We start from the raw sequence: 8,177 nt of genomic DNA on the forward strand, positions 1-8,177 counted from the left end.
CTACCCCCGTATCCGTCCAACTTGCCGGCTGTAACTGCCCCTGGAGTTCCATGACACACTCTCTGTCTCCTCCCCGGGCATCACCATTTTACAATGATAATGCCTGCTAAGGACCGAAAACTATGCTCACAAATCATGACCTTACCGCCACAGGCCAGAATAGTTGCCCGACTATCTGGCCTCCCCCCTCAACCTACTAGAAAGGTCATGTCCTGCACCTTGCTCCCTCTAACCATGCCATTATGTTCTCCATGAATATCTGATTGCCCAGATTTGAGATATGCACCCCATCCCGCAGGAAAAACTGTTTTCCTCGTATGTACCCATGACCTATAGCTCTTAGTTTTGGGGTTCTGAATAACTTCTCCATCTTTTTGTTAATACGTTTACCCGAATTATTCAGAGCCCACACGGCCTCACCCCAACTCCATTCTAATCTAGGAATCATAGCTGACCACACTATCATTGGCTCGGGGAATCTCTTTGCCAACCACCCTACCTCAGTCAGCTGCACCTCAATTACACCCCTATGCCCCAGGTGCACAAGGTCATTACCCCCCAGATGTAAGATCCAAACTGCAGGATGCGCCTCACTGTTCTCCAGGGTGCGTGCCACCAAGGCTCTAAACTGGTCTTGTCACAGACCCCCCTGCCCGTGAAATGAGATTCTTGCACCTGACTTGCGTGCCCTGGCCTCGTAGGGACCTGCAACAAAAAACTGTTTTAACCGCCTTATGTATGAGTGGCCAATTATCCACTGCTTACTGCTGATCCGCTGACCGTTGTCTTCCTGCCTGACAGGATGTTGCCTCCTTGTTTGTACGAATGACCGATGCAGACTTCCCCCCTGCGTCACAGGAAGTAGAAACTGCAAGAACGATAAAAGAAAACCAACCGTCAGTGCGTTATTTTGACACTTTTTAAAGCATGTTTAGGTGAACATAGCATTTGTAACAGTTTGAGGACCATCTCCCGATCCTCTGCACCTCACTCCCGCAGAGTCCCCTGGCCACTGCCTCAGCGGCGGCCCTTATCCTGAAAGACAGGGTTCCAAAACTGCCCGGGTCTAAACCGGCATTCTGCATGGCTAAGTCCTTGACCCTCTTGAACTGGAAGATAGTGAGGGGAGTTCCATCCGTGTGCACCAATAGTGGTCCCCCTAAACGCCCCCTGGACGTTGCCTCAGAAATTTCTCCAGGCTGGCAATGGGGCAGCAAGTGCTCCCTTCTGCCCAATGTAATACCACTCCTACACCCCTGCCTTCCTGATCAGTTTGGACCTTGGTATAGATATCAATAGGGAGTCCCCCTGAAGCCACATGTGGGCCAACTGGAGCCCCCTGCCAATCGGTTTTGTTTATCACAGCCAATTCCCCTATCCTGAAAGCGCCATAGAAAGCTAGGCAGAAAGCTGTCTGGAACAAAACTGTTTCCCTGGCTGAAGTGGACACTTAGTGTAAAGCATCCATCAGTGTGGCCAATGTCTGAATACCTATTGGTCTCCTTACGTCAGGCTGTCCCCCTGCAGGTGTTGCCACCCTCTTAAGGCTTTCCGTTCTATGAAAGTGCTAGTGGGATCCCTTTTTAGGTCGAGCCTCAGGTATTGCTTTAGCAATGCTTGTTACGAGATATTTACTAAGGGGCACCAGAAAATGCTGTCAAAGACCTTTGGAATGCGGTTTATGGCCAGTGCATGTGAGGCATTCAAGCGCGAAGCTGGTATCTGGCATCGGACTTGAAAGCAGCAGACTGCTTTCGCCAGCACGCGCTCAGCCTCACTTCCTGCTCCCCCTATTACAACAATTAACTTTCTTTTTCGCTCACACCCCATATGCTCGTTCCCTCTCACCCTTCCTTTGATGTCCGCTTTTCTTGTTTTAGAGCTTCAAACTAGGCTGCGCTGCTGGCCAAAGACTTTTACCTTTATTTCTTTTTCCCATTTTGGGCAGCCCTCATTTCATCTTTCAGGATGGCTGCTGCATGCCTTTCTTTTATTGTGCGCGGCTCGCTCAACACAACTTTTCCGAAATTATATATATTTTTTTCAGCAAGGCATGATGCACGTCATCTTTAACAATGGCGGTTACGCGCCTTTCTTTTGTTATGCACGGCTCGCCCACCTCTTTATTTATTTTAATTTGACTTTCGCCGTCCCTCATCAGTGTTTGTCAATGTAATTGCATGCACGGTGCGCACTATAAGGATTCATTTGAACTGTTTACAATGGTGGTGGTGGGAGCCACACATACCACTCGCAGCAATGGGGGCATTGTTTATGTTTATCTTCCTGGCGCCCTGGGCGCTTACACTTTTATTTGTTTGTCACAATTGCGGCAATTTAACTTATACTGTCCCGCGTCACACACATCACTCGTGGCAATATAGGGTGCTTCTCGTGTTCATTGTCTGCGTGCTTTCACATGCATTTGTTTTTACAAAGGCAGCAATTTAACTGTCACCGTACCGGGGCACACACACCACTCGCAGCAATAAAGGGTGCGTCTAGTATTTTTTGTCTGCGCCCCATGCGCGCATTCACTTTTGTTTTTTACAACAGCGGCAATTTAACTTTCACCGTTTTAGGGCACACACACCATTTGCGGCAATATAGGGTCCTTTTCATGTTTATTGTCTGCGCGCCATGTGCGCTTTCACTTTTATCTGTTTGTCAAGATTGCAGCAATTTGACTTTTGCCATCCCATGTCGTCCCCGTCAGTGCTTGTCACTCTCAGCACACCGTGCACACTTTCAGTTTTATTATTTCCCTTTGCAGCCTCCAGGGTAAAACAAAATGAACAGTGCCAGGCAGCCTAACCCCAGAAAACCATGGCCGCAAATAATGGCTGCTTGGAGTCTTGGTAGCTGGAGCAGAAATCTGCACGCAATCGTCCTTTATCTCACATGTTTAATTGCAGCAGTTTCATTTTCTGTAAAGCATGGCAAGCATTAGGAAATCGCCTCAGGCTATTTCTCCTGCTCCTACCTAGCTGTGCACACTGGTTTAGCCGAATAAATGCTTCCTCTCAATTTCTCATTTTAGTAAAGTTGATTATTATAAACACTGCCCCTGGAACAGATTTCATTACAAGACCGGAGGCTACATTATGCATTATCCTTTAATGCAACTCACAAGCAGCCGCACTACATCACAAAGGATAAAGTTCTAGAGTTTACATAACACAGGATAAAGGATGTAACCAGGAAACACTCTGCCTCTTTTAAAAAGCGGCTTGCAAGCAAATAAGTCACTGCCTTTTACTTCTCTCTAATTTACCTTTGTTTGTGGTTTTAAGCTTACAGTTTTACTAATTTAGGCTTGTACGTGCCTTGTTTAACCGTATTACACTTATACAGTCTTATGCTAAGCCTATACAGTCTTGTTAACCTACCCTTCCTTCCGTGGTGGCGCCAATTTCCCCCGCCCACCCCCACTACCTCGACTTCCAATTTATGGCTGTCCGCCCCCCCCTTCAAGCCCTCTCATGGCCTTTCCAATACTCGAGTGAGCCAGCTCCTACCTCTTGCGCACATACCCCTTAGCGCGAGCTCGCAGACATCTCCACAATCCGCCACACTCCGATCGCTGTCTTTTCAACAAATACTTTCAGAACCATCGCCTTCCTCTCATGGGACGGGCAATTTTCACTCCGCATGTAAACCGGCAAGCTCCTCCTAATGCCTTTACCGCACGCCGACTTAGAGGAACGGGAATTAGCAACACCCGCGTTGCGTGCCTCATCCGCTAAGTTCCTTCCTCTAACTCCTGCGGCGGCTGAGCTCGAGAGATTTTTTTCCCTTTTGTCAGTTACAGCGCTCTCAGCCGCTGCCGGAGACGCTTGCCTTGCCGATTATTAACGCTCACTTTTTAGCCTTTAACAGTTTCTTTACAGCATAAAAAAAAGGGAGGCATAATAAGATTGTAAAGTTAAATAGCCCTTTACCAACAGATAGTTTTAGTTAAAAATTTATCATTCTCATAGACTACTCGTTCTTCCATCAGGAGATTAAGTCCTGTATGCTGGTAACCCTAAAAGAGGTTATGTCCTCCAAAAGACCGCTTGATGCCCAGGAACACCCCCCTAACCGCATCAACGGTAAGAGGACCAAAAAGTCAAAGCATTGTGATATATCCTCCCAAAGCACTACTGGAGGCCCTAGCGCCTCTTCTGGATCGGGAGGTCCTAGCACCTCACTTTGGATGGGAGGCCACCGCGCCTCACTTGACCCTGATGTGCCTCGCGACACTTCTTTGAACGGTGCCCATGGCGGCACAAATTTGAGCGATGTTCATCGCGGCACATTTTGGAGTAGTGCTAATAATAATAATAATGATGACTTTGACTCTACATTGTAGCAGGGTTTCCGTTCTCCCACAGAACTGTGCACAGAGATCTAGAACCTGGGTGAGTTAGGGTGACCCAAAACTCACCTTAGTTTCAGAAATCCCCTTACCAAGCTAGCTACAGTGTCTCATAGGGAGTAATAGCTTCCCAATGACTTAGACAATCCAGAACATGAACTTAGGGTACCCCAGGTATCGTGGAACACATGAACACTCTTTCGTTATATAATCATTACAAACCGAAACTGGGAGGCAAAGAACACACGTGCAAGTTTGAAAAGTTTATTTTTCAATGCAAAGTTCTCAAACGCAGTATCTTATATAATATCAACATACATATTATAAAAACCAGAGTTAGCAGCATAGTCACTAGTCCATAATAAGCGAACGGTGATAGCATATTATAATGCAAAATCTATAGAAATCTGTATCACCTATATTTCGCGCACCCTATTTAGCATATTATATTATATCTAAGAAGGTCTCATTTGGGTTCTAGCAGGGCGGGCCCATACCTCTAATTCTCAGTAGGAGTAGATCACATCAACAGCTACCAGCTCTCTGCATGCGAAGCATCAAGTGTGTTGATTCATTCCCTGTAACTCTATCTTAAACCCGCGTAGAGCCCAATGTTGGCAGCAACATTATTTGTGTTATGTCTAATGTAGTGCGAGGATCAGGCTTTCAGCAACCTTGTGTTAGGTTATTCTTAGAGGGTGCAGTTCTCAGTGTGCAGACAGTTGTACCAAGCACGACTGATATCAGAGCAATGACATGTTATTCTCAAATAAATCACATCTTTCGTCTAGGTTGAAAGCTACAATAACAATTAGGTGTCGTGTGCAAACTGAAGCCGAAGGAAAATATGTTGTTTAAACATTTAATAAACTCATGCTAACTTAACACAATATATAGAAACGCAGTAACCATATGCCAACATCTTCTGAAGACGGTGTCTCAAGGGATCTTGACGACGAGTTCGTCTTCGATCTAGATGAGGTCGACCCTGACTTTAATTCCCTATCTGACCCGAACCACTCTCTAAAAATACGATTCTCAACCCGATCAGGGAGGAGATGTTCTCCCCCTTAACATCTCTCATCCTAATAGCTCAAAGTGGTTCCCCCAAGAGCATGTCACTCGCTTTGTCACCCATTGGCTAAGGAACCTACTTGATAGAGACACTCGCAACACCATGAGATCCGAATCTCCCAGACCTACTATTGAAGAGAAGGTGTGCCAAACTCCCAACCTAGATCCTGACCTTATCAAATTCCTATTCAAGCTTGGGAGAGACCCTAGGAAAGGTCTGGAGAGAGCCCTTAAGGGCTGTCAGGATCGTCTTTTAGATGTGCTCGGGCCACTCACTAGAATTCTGGACCTGGCTGAGCAATCTCACCTCTCCTCTACTCCCTTGAATGTCGAGCTCATTCGTGGCTGGAGCCAAAGGGCACTTGTGCTCCTCGGCAACGCAAATTCCAGCCTCAATATTGAAAGGAGGTGATCTATTCTAACCAAGATCAACCCCAAACTGGGAGACTTAGCCGAGAAGGAACCCTCAGAGAATCCTAAAGGCCTCCTTTTCGGGGAGGATATGATTAAAACAATTGGCAAATATATGTCAACCTTTACTGCCCTCGACAGGGCCTAAAATAACCTCAAGCGTGTCTTTAACTCTAACCTTTTTGGTCAGGCCGGGAGAAGGGGTCGTTCTTCCGGCCGAGGCTACCAACGACCCTTCTTGACCTTCAGAGGAACAGGTAGAGGTTTCTACCGACCAAGACAACCTTTCTACCCCCAGAGAGGAAGAGGTCCCAGAAACAGAGGTTCAAGAGCACGCAGTACTCCCAACACCTCCAATCCTGCAAGTAAGTCTTCCTCTTTCTTCTTCTTCCCCTCCTCCCATGGTAGGGGGCAGGCTAAAGCATTGTTATCATGTTTGGGAATCCCTTACCCAAGATCTCTGGGTTCTGGAAACCGTTCTGGGCTTCAGAATAGATTTCGTAGAGGTCCCCTTCCAGTCGCGGTTACCCCAACCCTTTATCCTCTCAGAAGAACAACAGAAGATCGTGGAATAAGAAATCCTTTCTATGCTCCAAAAGGGCGCTATTGTAGAAGTTCCATGGTCTCTAGCGAGATTCTTAAGCACACTCTTTCTGTTCCAAAAGAAGGACAAGAGCTAGAGACCCGTTATAAACCTTCGGGTAGTAAACAAAGTTCTGGTTTATCGTCACTTCAAAATGGAGGTTATCCACCTCCTCAGGGATCTCCTTCTCAAAAAAGACTGGCTGGTCAAACTGGACTTGAAGGACGCCTACTTTACCATCCCCATGGCCAAAGATCACCAACCCTTCCTTCAATTCTCTTGGAAGGATCATCTTTTCCAATTTCAAGCCCGCCCTTCGGCCTCTCTTCTGCCCCTTGGTGTTTCACAAAGATTATGAAGACCATTGTTTCTATCCTGAGAGAAAGGGGCATCCGTCTTATCGTCTACCTAGACGATATCCTTATCATGTCTCAAGTTCACTCAGATCTCGTCAGAGATCTGAATACTTCCATGAATCTAATAGAGAGTCTCGGTTTCATTATAAACAGAGAAAAATCCATTCTCTCTCCCTGCAAGTCCCTAGAGTTCCTTGGCTTCACGGTAGACACCTCGAACTGTCTTCTCCTCCTTCCTGCAAAAAAGATTTCCAAGATCCGAAAGGAGATCAGATCAGTGTTAAAACAAGAATCTCTAACCCTTCGAGAACTATCCAGACTTCTTGGCCTTCTCTCTTCCTCCATCCACGCCATTTTTCCTGGACCTCTGAATTACCGCGCTTTTCAGAGAATAAAGAGGAAAGCCCTCAAATCAGGTCTTTGGTATGGAGACCTTGTGACTCTGGACCCGGATGCCAGGGCGGAGCTGTTTTGGTGGCTGGAGAACCTAGATGCCTGGAATGGGAAAGCTATCTTCGAATCAGCCCCGGAATTCATCCTGGAATCAGATGCCAGCCTTCATGGCTGGGGTACGCGTTTGCAAGACCAAAACACCGGCGGGGTTTGGACCCTAACGGAATCCACACATCATATAAACTTTCTGGAGCTCACTGCCGGTTTATACGCACTTATGAGCTTCAAACACTCCCTTCAGGGGAGGTCCGTTGTTCTGAAGATGGACAACATTTCTGCTGTGGCTTATATCAATTGCCTTGGCGGAACGAGATCTGCAGACCTTTCCAATTTAGCAAAGAAACTTTGGATGTTCTGTCTAGAACACAAAATCTCTCTCAAGGCAGAAAACCTCCCCGGAAAATCAAATTTGTCTGCAGATTGGAGTTCAAGATTCCTCCTAGACTTCACCGACTGGAAGCTCAATGTGAGCGTTTTCAACGCCCTCTTCCATTTTTGGGGTCCCCTAGATGTGGACTTATTTGCCAGCAGACTGACCTTCCAATTGCCGAACTACTTCAGCTGAATGCCAGACCCGGGCGCTCTTGCTGTGAACGCCTTTCTCCAACCCTGGTCTCACCTCCTTAGTTATGCCTTCCCTCCCTTTGCCATGATTCATAGGGTCTTTCAGAAGGTCAGGAGGGAGGAATGTTTTCTGATCTTAATAACTCCCTTTTGGCTGTCCCAAGCCTGGTTCCCGACAGTCCTGGAACTCGCATGCGACATTCCCTTCCTGATCCCAGCAGTCAGGGGTCTGGTTTCAAACGCAGACGGGGAAGATCATCATCTTATCCTCTCGGGGAATTTGAACCTTCTTGCCTGGAAAGTGTCAGGCAATCTAACGAATTGTCTGGACTTTCTTCATCAGCTCTCTCTCTTCTCAGAGAATCCTGGGCCCCGG

General features: G+C 46.9%; 1 pseudogene; it reads right to left on the reverse strand.

Annotated features, from left to right (window-relative positions):
- Positions 1–920: 920 nt before the first annotated feature.
- On the reverse strand, positions 921–1,939 carry LOC147724303 (uncharacterized; annotated as a pseudogene).
- Positions 1,940–8,177: the final 6,238 nt, after the last annotated feature.

The sequence above is a fragment of the Lissotriton vulgaris genome, chromosome 4_1 (assembly GCF_964263255.1).
Source record: "Lissotriton vulgaris chromosome 4_1, aLisVul1.2, whole genome shotgun sequence".
NCBI lineage: Eukaryota > Metazoa > Chordata > Amphibia > Caudata > Salamandridae > Lissotriton > Lissotriton vulgaris.